We start from the raw sequence: 15,048 nt of genomic DNA on the forward strand, positions 1-15,048 counted from the left end.
GAAGCATAATTCTGTCTACAACAGATGTATAGGAGCCTTTGAACTATACTTGCAACTTTTTTGTAAGTTTTAAATTATATACAGATGAAAGTTACAAGAAATAAGTGTCTTGTTCCCCCCATCCCAAGCATTCAGTTACACTGTAAGAAGTCCCTTGTATTACTGTGGCCTTGGGAGGTACACAGCTAAAGGAAAGAGGAGGGGAAAGAACAACTCATCAGCTCTAGCCAAGTTTGAATTCTCCTTTTTCTTATTGTGAAATAATGAAGAGAGTCTTTTACTTGATTATAGAGGCCAAATGGTTCACACATTTTAAAACCTAGAGAAGGAAACAGGGAAGAAAAAAAACCCAGGGATAATATAGATAGATGTAATTCCTTATCCATCTTGAAGCAATCCAAATGAAAGCAAATACAGTAATGTACTCTAAGTGAATCTGTTGCCTGGTACACAGGGTTAGCTATTAGGAGGCCAATAAAGCCCTTTGCCTGAGAATTTTGGGTGCTGCTTGATCTCTGAACACACTTTGGATTGTGAGAGTTGTTTCTTGGAAACATTTTGATCCTTTTGAGGATCAAAGCTTTGGTAGGCAGAGTCAGTTCAACTTTTAGTCTAGGGATGATTTTGCCTCCCCTCCCCACCCCATTCTGAGTGATACTCAGTCCTGTGTAAGTTACCATGCTTTTACTCTGGCTGGTGGTAGCACAAATTACTTCAGACCTTGCGTGAGCCCTGGGGATTGTTCCCTCTGCTCCTTCGAATGGTGCTTTGGATAGTTTGCTAACACACACGCATCAACCAGCACTCATTGAAGGCCTTGGACGTGTCTGTGTGGTGCTCTCCTCTCCATCACTCTGCTGATGGGCTATAGTGAAAGGGCCTCCCAGGCACCCTCTGTGTCTTCTCAGCTTTGTGAACAGCTGGGCTCTTTCTGGGTTCTCCCTCCCTGCACTGTGCCAGCCCTCCAGTTAGCAAGATGGGGCCATCATCATGGGGTGCCACCTTACCCTTTTCTTGGGGGTTACTGTCCATTGCAGCCCAATGTCCAAAGTCTGGAAGCCAGTTTTGTACATTTGGTTAAGGTTTTTAATTGTTTCATGGGAGAGGAGAAATTCAACTCCTTGTTACCATGTCTTTGCCAGAAGCAGGAGTCTCCATGTTTCTTCACAGTTTTCCCACTTGGCTCTTCTCTTTTTACCTGATTCCCATGTGGTCTGTGGTTCTCCATGGTTGAGCTGGAGGAGGAGGGGAAGAAAAAGGCTGAAAGGTCTTCCTGGACTGGTGCAGTTGTGATCTGATGGGGCTCTCTGCTCTTTCATGTATCTAAATGCTGACTTTTTTTTTTTTTTTAATTTTTTATTGTATTTGATTTCAAAATTTAAAAAACTATTACAGAGATTTTTCTCTCAATTGTGAATAAAATATGATAACCGTTCTTACAGAATACATATCAGTAGCCATTATTAGACATTTCAATAGGCTTCTACTGTTCCTATCTGCCCTTTTGTCCTACACTGCTTTTATCTACTCTCTTTCAGGAAACTGCTTATTCCCCTGCCAAAATTCTATGTCATTATTGGAGATTTTAAGTGCAGTTCTTTTTTTTTAAGTACCAACGAGTGGACAAGTAACCTACTGATGACTTACCATAACTACCATATTTAGTCATTCATACCGATAATTGCATATGCACTGGGCATTGAAGTGGTAGAATGAGAACATACCAGTTCCTTTGCCTAGGGTTGGATTCATTCCATCATTAATTTGCTGGGGGAAATTACTTCTCTTCATCAGATTCATGTGGTACAGTTAAGTCTGACCCAGCTCACTGACCACTCCAACCCATTACCTACAGTCTTAACACCTGATTATGTAACAAAAGTAAGGTTGAAGTCCAGGGAGAGAGATAAAGAGAAACCTGGCTTGAAACTCATCTGAATTAGGTATCCAATGCCATAGAACATGAAGTTTCAATGGTAAACAGAGTTAATTAATTGGGCATTTAACTGTCAGGGTCAAGAAACAGTTCATAATCTAGTCATTGGTAATTTCTTCTAACTCTGTAGTTAACTATCTAGTAGAACACACATGCAATAGTCTTTTCATCGTATCATGGATGACAACAGAAGTATGCATCTTCTGGGGTGCCTGGGTGGCGCAGTCGGTTAAGCGTCCGACTTCAGCCAGGTCACGATCTCGCGGTCCGTGAGTTCGAGCCCCGCGTCAGGCTCTGGGCTGATGGCTCGGAGCCTGGAGCCTGCTTCCAATTCTGTGTCTCCCTCTCTCTCTGCCCCTCCCCCGTTCATGCTCTGTCTCTCTCTGTCCCAAAAATAAATAAAAAACGTTGAAAAAAAATTAAAAAAAAAAAAAAAAAAGAAGTATGCATCTTCTGTGTTAATCAGTAAACTAATATCCACAGTAGCTCTTTGTATTTTTCACCCCGAACATATTTGCCAAGACTAGTTTTACAAACTTTTGAAACTTCCCATATTGTACTTCAGTGATGATGCTATGGTTTAACAATTTATAGCAAAGTTGATCAATTTCATATTGGAAAGGGATATTTTATTTTTTATTTATTTTTTTTGTTTTTTTTTTTGTTTTATTTATTTATTTATTTTTTAATTTTTTTTTAATATATGAAATTTATTGTCAAATTGGTTTCCATACAACACCCAGTGCTCATCCCAAAAGGTGCCCTCCTCAATACCCATCACCCACCCTCCCCTCCCTCCCATCCCCCATCAACCCTCAGTTTGTTCTCAGTTTTTTAAAAAAAAAAAATTTTTTTTAACGTTTATTTATTTTTGAGACAGAGAGAGACAGAGCATGAACAGGGGAGGGTCAGAGAGAGAGAGGGAGACACAGAATCTGAAACAGGCTCCAGGCTCTGAGCTGTCAGCACAGAGCCTGATGCGGGGTTGAACTCACAGACCTTGAGATCATGACCTGAGCTGAAGTCGGATGCCCAACCAACTGAGCCACCCAGGCGCCCCTGTTCTCAGTTTTTAACAGTCTCTTATGCTTTGGCTCTCTCCCACTCTAACTTTTTTTTTTTTCCCTTCCCCTCCCCCATGGGTTTCTGTTAAGTTTCTCAGGATCCACATAAGAGTGAAAACATATGGTATCTGTCTTTCTCTGTATGGCTTATTTCACTTAGCATCACACTCTCCAGTTCCATCCATGTTGCTACAAAAGGCCATATTTCATTTTTTCTCATTGCCACGTAGTATTCCATTGTGTATATAAACCACAATTTCTTTATCCATTCATCAGTTGATGGACATTTAGGCTCTTTCCATAATTTGACTATTGTTGAGAGTGCTGCTATAAACATTGGGGTACAAGTGCCCCTATGCATCAGTACTCCTGTATCCCTTGGATAAATTCCTAGCAGTGCTATTGCTGGGTCATAGGGTAGGTCTATTTTTAATTTTCTGAGGAATCTCCACACTGCTTTCCAGAGCGGCTGCACCAATTTGCATTCCCACCAACAGTGCAAGAGGGTTCCCGTTTCTCCACATCCTCGCCAGCATCTATAGTCTCCTGATTTGTTCATTTTGGCCACTCTGACTGGCGTGAGGTGATATCTGAGTGTGGTTTTGATTTGTATTTCCCTGGTAAGGAGTGACGTTGAACATCTTTTCATGTGCCTGTTGGCCATCCGGATGTCTTCTTTAGAGAAGTGTCTATTCATGTTTTCTGCCCATTTCTTCACTGGGTTATTTGTTTTTCGGGTGTGGAGTTTGGTGAGTTCTTTATAGATTTTGGATACTAGCCCTTTGTCCGATATGTCATTTGCAAATATCTTTTCCCATTCCGTTGGTTGCCTTTTAGTTTTGTTGGTTGTTTCCTTTGCTGTGCAGAAGCTTTTTATCTTCATAAGGTCCCAGTAATTCACTTTTGCTTTTAATTCCCTTGCCTTTGGGGATGTGTCGAGTAAGAGATTGCTACGGCTGAGGTCAGAGAGGTCTTTTCCTGCTTTCTCCTCTAAGGTTTTGATGGTTTCCTGTCTCACATTCAGGTCCTTTATCCATTTTGAGTTAATTTTTGTGAATGGTGTAAGAAAGTGGTCTAGTTTCCTTCTTCTGCATGTTGCTGTCCAGTTCTCCCAGCACCATTTGTTAAAGAGACTGTCTTTTTTCCATTGGATGTTCTTTCCTGCTTTGTCAAAGATGAGTTGGCCATACGTTTGTGGGTCTAGTTCTGGGGTTTCTATTCTATTCCATTGGTCTATGTGTCTGTTTTTATGCCAATACCATGCTGTCTTGATGATGACAGCTTTGTAGTAGAGGCTAAAGTCTGGGATTGTGATGCCTCCTGCTTTGGTCTTCTTCTTCAAAATTACTTTGGCTATTCGGGGCCTTTTGTGGTTCCATATGAATTTTAGGATTGCTTGTTCTAGTTTCGAGAAGAATGCTGGTGCAATTTTGATTGGGATTGCATTGAATGTGTAGATATAAATGCTGACTTTCTTGTGAGACTTTAGCTGCTGGGGTCTCTTGCCAGTCGTTCCCTCACAGGGTGTGTATGTCTCCTTTTCGTGGCTGCTTACAGTCATCTCTAGCTTCTGGTGCTCCATCCTTTAAGGACTCTTCTTTGATATCACCTTACCCTTCCAGCTAGTTCTTTTGGATAGCGTCCCTTTCAAGGAGAACCAATTTGTCCCAGCCACTTCCACACTAGAATTTTTAGTAGTTTGTCACGTGCTAGTTCAATGACTCCTGTATTAAGGAGCCCTGAGGTGGTAGGTCAGTTTTTCTGGATGAGTCTCTGATCCCCTTCCTCACTTGGCTTATGGAAAGGAGAAACTAAGAAGAAGAAAAGGACCATGACACATTGACAACTTTTTCTTTTTTTTAAAGAAAGTTCTTATTACCAAACTCTGTATCAATATTTAAGACTCTCCTTATATATCCTTGATATGGGTGTCCAATTAAGGATCTACATTTGGGGTGGGGCAGACTGGGGGACTGTAATTAACTGTAATTTCTCCATAGATATTCTGGCTCATTTTTCTAGGATATGTGGGCCTTTAACATCCTTTATTTTAAGTTTTGGGTCTTCCACAGAAGCTGAGAAGAGGAAACTTCAATTTTAACACCTTATTCCATGTATGATGCATTTTATTAATTGAGTGATAAAATAAAATTAAGTTTCTATTTTAAAATTTCTATTGACTTTTCATGTTTTCTTAAATATGTTAATATGTCTTGGGAAAAAAACTATAGGTATCATGAATTCAGTTCAGTCTGTTTCTCAAAACAGGTGGTTCTTAAAGCTTCAGAAAACAAAGTCTCCTTCTCCCCCGAGCTCTTGCTTCTTCTGGAACATTCACACACAAGTGCTCATACATGCACACAGTTATTATATAGCTTTGATTTCTTCATGAGAAAAAGAGGAAATTGAGTTTACCTGGGGACTCCTCAGCTGTTCTCTTTTTGGTGTTGATAACAGTTGGCCTGGCACTGGCAAATTGTTTTCCCCTCTGAATGAAGTTCTTTCAAACCTCAATATCCATCTTGAACTTGCTGCTTGTCCTATACTCACTGGGCCCTATTCAGAGCATCCTGAATGCAGCCTGCTCTCACACCTCTTTGCTTTTGCATATGCTGTCCCCATTGGGAAACCCCTTTCCTTAATTCTTTGTTTGGCTCATTTTCTGAGATGTGGCTCAGGTGTCTGAGAAGCCATCCCTGACCACTACCTACACTGGGTTGGGTGTCTGATGTGCTCCTAAGGTATGTTGGATCTACCTTTACATGTTACTTAATAGGCTCCCTTGTTGCCATCATCTGTCTCTCCTACCAGACTGTGAGCTACTTAAGCACAGGAATTTGTTTTCCTTAGTTTGTGTTCCCAGTGCTTGGCAGGTTATTGAAGCTGTCATGAAAACTAACAATTTTTTAGTACTTGCTTTATCTCAAGCAAGTTCCGAGCATTCTGTTTACTGATCCCATAAAGTATGTTCTATTATCCCATTTTATAGATGGTGATACCAGGCATGGAGAAGTGAGGTAACTTGCCTTAGTAAGTGGTGAAACCTAGTTAAACTCAGATAATCTGACCCTAAATACCACACTTAGTTACTTTACTGCCTCCGTATGCAAAATACTTAACAAATGCAAGTACTTAATAAATTCTTATTGAATGAATGAACAGCTCTTTCACTTTGCAGTACATGTTTGCTCAACAGTGTGAAGATTCTATTAAGAACTGTATTTAACTGTGCAAGGGAAACTTTCAGACAAAGGGTGATTGTCCGGGAAACTCAAAATGGTTTCCCGTATCCTGTAACATACTCCCTCCCTCAAGCTCTCCAGATGCTTTTCAGGTCTGGCTTCTTTTGTTCTCCTAGATTAGTTTCTCTCCGTCTGATCTCTCAGCCAACCAAGTGGTGGCCACTGCAGGCCTGAATAATCAACACTTTCTTGGTATCAATAGTAACCTCCTCAAGGCAGTATTCACCTTTTCTGTCAAAATTAGAACCCTTGCTAACAGAAGCTGTTTTGAACTCCATTAACTGTGGCTAACCCTGACCAACTTCAAAGACAGAAAAATGTAATCATTATTAACAAAATTTATTATAATATCCTACTGCCAAGTAAAAATAATTCTCACCAATTTCCTTGGTGAGAAATTGGAGCTGTTTCTCTGATGACACACATGGAAATTGGTCAAGGGTTATTAAAATACTTTTGAAAATGCTTTTTAAATCATAGAGCAAACATGATTAAGAAGGTGTAGGAGGCAAAATAATGGCATCTCCCAAAAATATGCACATCCTAATTCCTCAAACCTGCAAATATATCACCTAACTTGGCAAAGAGATTTTGCAGATGTGATTACATGAAGGAATTTGAGAGCAGGAGATGATTTTGAATTATCTAAGGTGGGCCCAATCTGATGACAGAGGTCCCTTCCCAGCTATCACTGAAACTGTAAAAGGCAAGGAAATGGATTCCCCCTTACAACCTCCAGAAGGGAATGTAGCCTTGGAGACACCTTGATTTTAGCATACATTGGACTGTAAGATTGTTTAAGTTTGTAAGTTTTTTTTTTTTTTTTTAAATATTTAATGTTTTTGAGACAGAGACAGAGCATGAGCAGGGGAGGGGCAGAAAGAAAGGACGACACAGATCCAAAGCAGGCTCCAGGCTCTGAACTGTCAGCACAGAGCCCAATGCGGGGCTTGAACCCACAAACATGAGATCATGACCTGAGCCGGTCAGACACTCAACCGACTGAGTCACCCAGGTACCCCTAAGTTTGTAAGTTTGTAAGTTTGTGGTAGTTTGTTACAGCAGCCATTGAAAACTAATACACCCAATGTTTTTTCAGCTGTGATCCTCTGAACTAACAATATCATGATCAAATTTTCTTAAAGAGCAAGGAACATTATCAGGGATAAAGAGGGGTATCACATAATGATAAAAGGGTCAATTCCATACAAAGACATAACAATCTTTAATTGTATATGTCTAACAACAGAGTGTCAAACTATGTGAGGCAAAAACTGATACAACTGCAAAGAGAGATAGATGAACCCACTACTCATAATCACAGTTGGAGACTTCAACACCCCTTTATCGGAGATGGACAGTTCCAGCAGATAGAAAATCAGTAAGGACGTAGTTAAATTCAACAACACTGTCAATCAACTAGAGATAATTGACATCTATAGATTATTTCATCCAACAGATTACATATTCTTCTTAGTTTCACATGGAACATTTACCAAGACAGATCGCATTCTATGTCATAAAATATACCTTAATACATTTAAAGGAATACAGATCATATAATGTGTATTCTCAGACCATGATGGGATTGAACTAGAAATCGGTAACAGAAAGATAACTGGGCTGTCTTCAAATAGTTGGAGATTAAACAATGCACTTCTAAATAATACCAAAGAAAAAAATGCACCAAAGAAAAATATCTCAAAGTAAGTCAAAAAATCTTTTGAACTAAATAAAAATGAAAATATAATTTATCAAAATATGTGGAATGCAGTGAAATCAGTATTTAGAGGGAAATTTATAGCATTGAATGATCAAGTTGTTAAAATGGAGATTTTGGGGTATTGCCACAGATTCACTGCGTTGGATCTCTTAGTGTAGGGTGGAGCTGGAATATTGCAATTTATTTTTATTTATTATTTTTTTTAAGTTTATTTATTATTTTTTGAGAGAGAATGGGAGAGAGAGAATCTCAGGCTCCACTCTGTAAGCACAGAGCCCGACACGGGGCTTGAACCCACAAAATGTGAGATCATGACCTGAGCCGAAATCAAGAGTCAGACACTTAACAGACTGAGTCACCCAGGCGCTCCGGGAAATTGCAATTTAAAAACCAGCCCCAGGTTATTTTAATGCACCCTAATATTTGAGTGTTCCTGAATCAAATATTTTTTTCCCAATTGTCAATCATGAAAATGAAGACAAATCCATTAGTATTATATTTTTTAGAGGATCCTGATTCATTTGGGTATAAACAGAAACATTTCCACTTTGTTTTTCTAATAACATCCCCTCCCCCCCATCCTGTGCTATACACATTTCCCACCAGTTAGAAACTGTTAAAATATCTTAAGCCAGATTCCGTAATTTCTCAGCCACTTTTAGACATTATCATATTGGTTTCATTCCAGTGTCTACTATCTGAATCTTTTTTATTGAAATGGCAAACGTCTTCTGACTTGATGAGGTTGGCTCCTCCCCTGAGTTAGATGCTGTTGAATTTATTGCCCAAGGGCTTGGATGGGTGGTGTTTCTGAGGTGCACCTCCAAGTAGCACCTCTAGGCACTGGTGATTCCTAGTGAGATTTATTCACACCTTTTGGATTACCCCCAGATGAAGGCACCATGTGTTTCCTTTTTTCCCCTCTACACCACAGTGGTGCCAACAGGACTGTAGCCTTCAACTTCACCTACCTGCCAAGGCCAGCATTCAGACTTCTGGGCCTATGGAAATACCTACAACATATCTTTTTGGAACAGAGACTTGAGGTGCCCCGTTCCTCTTCCATTTTTGTCTTTTCATGTTGTTTTTCCCTTGTTTGGCAAGGCTTCTGGCCAGGCATTCAACTGGAGGTCCTGTCTTCACATCTAAATTCTTTTCCTTTGCTTTGGACAAGGGATACATTTGGCTTCCCTCAGTCATAGGACAGAATGGATTCCAAAAATACAGGCCTGTCCCTTCCTCATGCCCCTGCCAAGTTGACCTTCATCTCTCAGTTGTCTTCTTGTATTTTCTGGTGAGTGTGTGTGTAATGTCGGGGTTCATTGTAAAACCGTATTTCTAAATTAATCTTTTAGTAGGGCTTATAAGGAGATCATAGGTTTGCAGAATCTGGAAGATAGGAGTAGACAGCACCAATTGTCCTTAGCTATGGGCCTTGACATTGGTTCCAGGAATATCAGAATATCTCACTTAATATCTGCTATGTTCCCTGGTGGGAGACTGAGAAAAGCTATCTTAAACTAAGGCCTCTATGTATTTTCTGCCCAGTGCTTCCCAAGTTGATAGTTTTAGTATGGAACTGACTGTTCAGATTTTGAAATATCAGCATGATGTGGCTAAAACTCTTCACGTTTGGAAAACCAGCCAACTATGATAAGACTGCTGGAGGCAGATGGTGGGGGAATGGGTATATTGTAAAACTGGGACTAATTCTAAGAAATGTCTTGGTGCAATAACATTAGCCATGATTCCAGGCTACGCAGTTGGGATCTTTCATTCAGTCAAATTCTTTGCAAACCAAAACATTCTTTCTGTTTGTTGTCATTAGGTTTATTTTAGTGGCACTTTCTATGATGATGAATTTTCTCATGTTTAGCTAACTGAAATGAGGAAAAAAAAAACCCTCTAGTTTTAAATTTCTTTTCATAGCTATAGAACCAAATTAGAAAATATCAGTGAATTAAAAATTTATAAAATTGTATTGTATAAGGCTCAAGGCTTAAATAAAATGGGAATTATTGAGATTGAAGTAAAAATGAAGTAATTTAAACATGTATGTGAACACCAAGGAAATATTATTTGATGAGCACACAATCTTTCTAAGTTTACAAATGTCACAAATTATTTGAAAACATTTGACATTTAATAACGTCCAAGCTCATTGTACCAAGTTTTCCCTCCCTTATTTATTTTTAAACCATATGTAATTTTTTAAGAGAAATTTAATTCACATGTTTTGGATTCATTTGGCTATGTCATCATAATTCTGTTTTTAAGAATCATGTTGACTCCAAATAGTCTTTTAATGCATTTGAAAGTAAATTTTTTTTAAGTTATTCCTTTTCTTCCTTATTAAATGGGACCATATTTTTTCTCTGGTCAATGAATTCAAACAGAAAACATGTGTTACATTGATAATTCTATAATTATGAATGTAATATTATTTTGTTAAAATATCAAATGAATTTCTTATTACAAGAATAATGTTGCTTATTGTCTGCATTTAAAGACCATTTCATTAGTGGCAATGATAGGACTGGCAATTGTGAATGTAATCATAAAGATTCACATAATTATTTTATAAATTACAAACTGAAATTTCCAAGCAAAATTCTACTTTTGACAAATGAAGCAGGATCTAGTATTATTAAGAGCATACTGTATGTCAGGCAATGAACTCAACACTTTATGTATAATTTAAAAGCATTTTATTTTTATATCCTCTTGCGATGAGCATCTCAAAAAAGGGACAGCCAAGATTCAGTCTGGTTAGGTAATTGTCCAAGGCTGTGCATAGGGTAAATGGCAAAATTAGGATTTGGACCAGGGTTGTCCACTTCCAAAATTGATTCTCTGTGGCCGAAAATAATTCACATCTGCTTTAATTATTGTAGCTAAAATAAAATGTGTTGTTGATTTTCCTCGAGATTAAATCAGTTTGAATATAACCAGTTATACTCTGTATAAGTTATAATTAAAGACCAGGTTCAAGGGCATATTTGCCAAAATAAATAGCATTGTCCTTTAGTTAGACAACTTCTTAAATCCATTTATTGCATACTGTATGCAAGTAAATTATTGAAAACATTATTGATTACTGAATATTCTGTCACAAAAACTGCATAGAGTACCAATTAGTTTTAACAAAGAAGTAGTCTTAGCAGATAACACTAGCAAAATGACAATTACTACTATTATACTACTGGAGAAATGTATTAATATGCTAGAGGGCAAATTTTATTAACTAATTTTATTTTTCTGTATTAGTCAGTAGAGGTCAATCATGCTATAGTAAGAAACAGCCCTCAGTCTCAGCAGTTAAAACAAAGTTTATTTCTTGCTCAAGCTGCATGTCCAGTGCAGGATGGGGGAGGAGGGACTTATTTTAGTCACTCAGGAACCCATACTGTTGGAATTCCATCTTTACAGGTGGGAAAACCTGGGGAGTTCTTCTATTTATAATGCAGTTTCCAAAGCTAGTCACATGGCACACTAAGCTTCAAGGGGACAGGAAGTACAACCACAGGAGCAGAAGGGAACCAGAACTCACTGAGCAGTATGTCTGCTACAGCACCTAACCTGTCTTTGTTTTTGACAAACTAGTTTATCCAGAATTTGTGCTGGTTTATAATTGCATTGGGAAGTGGAATATAATTAGAATAATCATGTCCAGTATAGGTTAAATTCAGTTAATATAAAAGTGGATTTATTTATGTGTTAAATATGCACTTTTTTAATAGTTAAAATTACAATCTGGGATGTGATTTATGCATTAAATAATTCAATATGTACACTTAAAATAACTTCTGCCAGGGTCACCATACTGTTTTAGAAATCTTCTGGTAGTTGTGTTAGTTAGATGTTAGATATATTATTTAGTAGTTGGATGATCTTTGTTTCTACCATCCATGTTGATTCCATCTTCCTCTCTTAATTTTCTCTGTATGCCAACTCTATTACATGAGTTTTAAAAAATCTGCCTTTTTAAAAAAAGAGCCATTAGCTCTAGGGTCAAGATAAGATCACTTCGGGTAATGTAGCAGAAGAGACAGAAGTTTTAACTTGGGTTCATTTCTCTTGCAAATGCAAAACCAAAGACTTGCATTTTCCCTCTGGCCTCACCATCTGTAGTAAAGCTGTATGGAATGGGGCCAAAAAGTGAAAAAAAGATAGGTGTTGGAAACGGTATGAGAACATTTTTTTTTTAATCCTAGAGATTGCTCTGTTTTGTTTAAACAAAGCCTTTCTTTTACCCAACATCCTAAGCAATCATTGAAATGTTCAGTATTGAACCGAATTTCAGTACAGTATTGGAATTAAAATGTTATTAGCTGGAAACAGTTATTTAATTTTCCTATAAAATAATAGTGGTTTGCCACGTTCTTAAGGAGAGGTGTTTCTAGATCTAAAATATTTTAGGTGTCTTGAGGAAAGCATCTCTAACGTGATGATGGGAGCCCATGAGACAACACTATCAATTTATAAAAATTAAGTTTGCAACTTTTTATAACTGTTTAAAAAGGGAAAATCAAAGTGAAGTACCTTTGAGATAAGCTCCCTTATTGGACAGATTGTAAGGATAAAAACATTGGTTAAAAAGAATAAATTTAGGTATGTTGACAAAGGAGCAACTGCTTGTGTAAGTGGTTATGGAAATAAGATAAAACACGCTAGTAAAACACATGGAGGAAAATTATTTTGTATTTCCTTTGTTTATTTATTAAAGAGTTGCTTTTTTATTTTCCTTCAACTTTTTTTAATGCACTAAAAATCACTAAGAGTTCCCTAAGAAATTTAAGAATAATTATGGAAAACAAGGACCCAAAGAAGACTACAAATAACAAAAACTGAAACAACTCTTTAAGACTGCTCAATGAAATTAAGCATTTTCCTCAGAGAATAAAGCCTGACATGTGACTTGGCAGTTGTGTTCATTTGTATTATTTAGTTGCTGCTCTATGGAGACCAGACTCACACCAGCTTAGTAGTGAGGTACTTGGCAATTGTTTCCTTGAAAAGAGTCATTCTGAAAATTCTTGTACTAAAATAACTTTTTCGTCATTATATTCAATTAAAATTTTTGAGAAAAGTATTTATTCCTGTGTGAGCAAATAAGGTGATGAGTGTAATTTAATTGTCACTACATTCTTAACATTGTGTCACTGTTTTGGAGTTTTAAGGAAATTTACTAACCTCAGTAGATTTCCCAGTGACCCTAGATTGTAGATATAGTGGGTGAACTCAACTTTTTCTTTTTTTCTTTAAACATTTTTGCTTTACGATATACTGTGGTCAAATTTTTTGGAACATTAGTAGTGAAGTGATTACTTTAGGTTTTAAAGTTACTTCTCTCACTGTCCCCTGATTGTCCAGCAGAGTTGTAGGAGAAAACACCATAAGCAAGAACATTTTATACTTAAAAAAAGGGAGATGATTACTTACATAGTTATTATTTGTAAATTCTTGAGAGTGTATGCTTCAGCTCTCTTCTTTTTTTGATTAGCTGAAGCCTACCTTTCTACCATTTGTCCTTCATCCTTTGGTTATGATATTGTTTCTATTGACAGCAAGGAACAGAGAAACAACTATGCCTCACTTGTGATTTCTACCCTTTTGTGAATGAGCTGATAAAATCCTTTCTTGTATATTTTACAAGTGAGGGAGGAACATAAGCTATGTTATGGGCAGAGTCTGGTAGAGAAAGTAAAAGGAACCCAGAGAAAGGAGGATGGAGAAGGGTGGTATTAAAATGTCACCTGCTTCCTAACCTTGCTGAGAAATGATTTTATGTGCTAATAGCCAGATTTGCAGAAATAATGAGAAAGTCAGTAGGAAGCATTTTCTGGATCCAACCCAGGCACCCCCTTCATTTTCCTGGATTGATCTGAAGTCCCTTTAAATCACTTTTGGGGCAGTGGTGATCTAAATGCTTTCCAAACCAGTAAAATGTGTTTCTCAAACACTCCAGTGACTTACTTTTTGATTCCCTAGACTGGCATGACGATTGAATCATTTCTAAGTCAATGACTTTCAATTTTCAGGATAATGGATCTCTTCAGTAGTCTACAGAAAGATTACAAGAGACTGGTTTGAATAAATGTTACAAGTTGCTAAGCTTATGTATGCAGAGTGGATGGCACATTTATAATTCAATTGCTAACCAAATGTTTGCTTTTCTTAAAGGAAGTGTTAGCATTGAACATTTCTTCCTGGATTGAGCTTAGGGATTATTATTATTATTATTATTATTAATTATTTTTAGCTGTTAAAAGATGTGTATGTGGTAAACAGCATCACCGCCTGTCACCTGCCACTTAAGTCCTGAAACAAACGTTTCCCAGTCACACCATTAGAGCAGGTGAAGTCCAGGATGTGATGGGGAAAATATCCCGGATGTTATTCTGTTGCTATCATTAGCTACCATGAGGAAGCAGCGTGAGACCCTGGGAAGTGACTGCAACATTAACCAGACTTTCCAGATGCTCTTGAGTATTCTTACTTCTGTGCTAGAAGGAAAAGAGCCCCTTGGAGCCAGGCCACTTTCTGCAGCTTTGGCAGCTGCTGGTGGCTGAGTCTAAGGGGTGGGGGAAGGAGTTGGGACTGATTCTAGTTCCAGAAGCTATATGGGAAACACGTTTCCTTTCATGGGGCTTAAAGTAATTCTGTGAGGAAAAAAAGTTTCTAATTTTACTTTATTTGATTCTAAGAATTGTAGAATTAGATAATTATGGAGATGGAAGTTTTTTTTAGACATCCAACTCTCTAGATTCATAGTGAGAAAATTAAGATCTAGAGAGGGTAAGGAGTTGCCAGACATTGGAGCCAACTTTGTATAGGGGCTGATGATTCCATCTCTGTTGATTTTTGAATAGTTTTACTAAATTAGAGACTTGATTTGGCAAATACAGGAATTTCAGTTCTATGTTCTGTTCTGTTACATGATCACATTATGTTTTATGCTATGTTGAATGTTCCATTGCTGAACACAAGTGAAATATTTCTAAGGCTATTTTCACAGTCTAGAGACCACAGAGCTGTTTCTTTTATACCGCCTTTTCCAACAATGGGGCTACTTTCTTCTTT

Source organism: Panthera onca, chromosome B2 (genome assembly GCF_046562875.1).
Source record: "Panthera onca isolate mPanOnc1 chromosome B2, mPanOnc1 haplotype 2, whole genome shotgun sequence".
Classification (NCBI taxonomy): Eukaryota; Metazoa; Chordata; class Mammalia; order Carnivora; family Felidae; genus Panthera; species Panthera onca.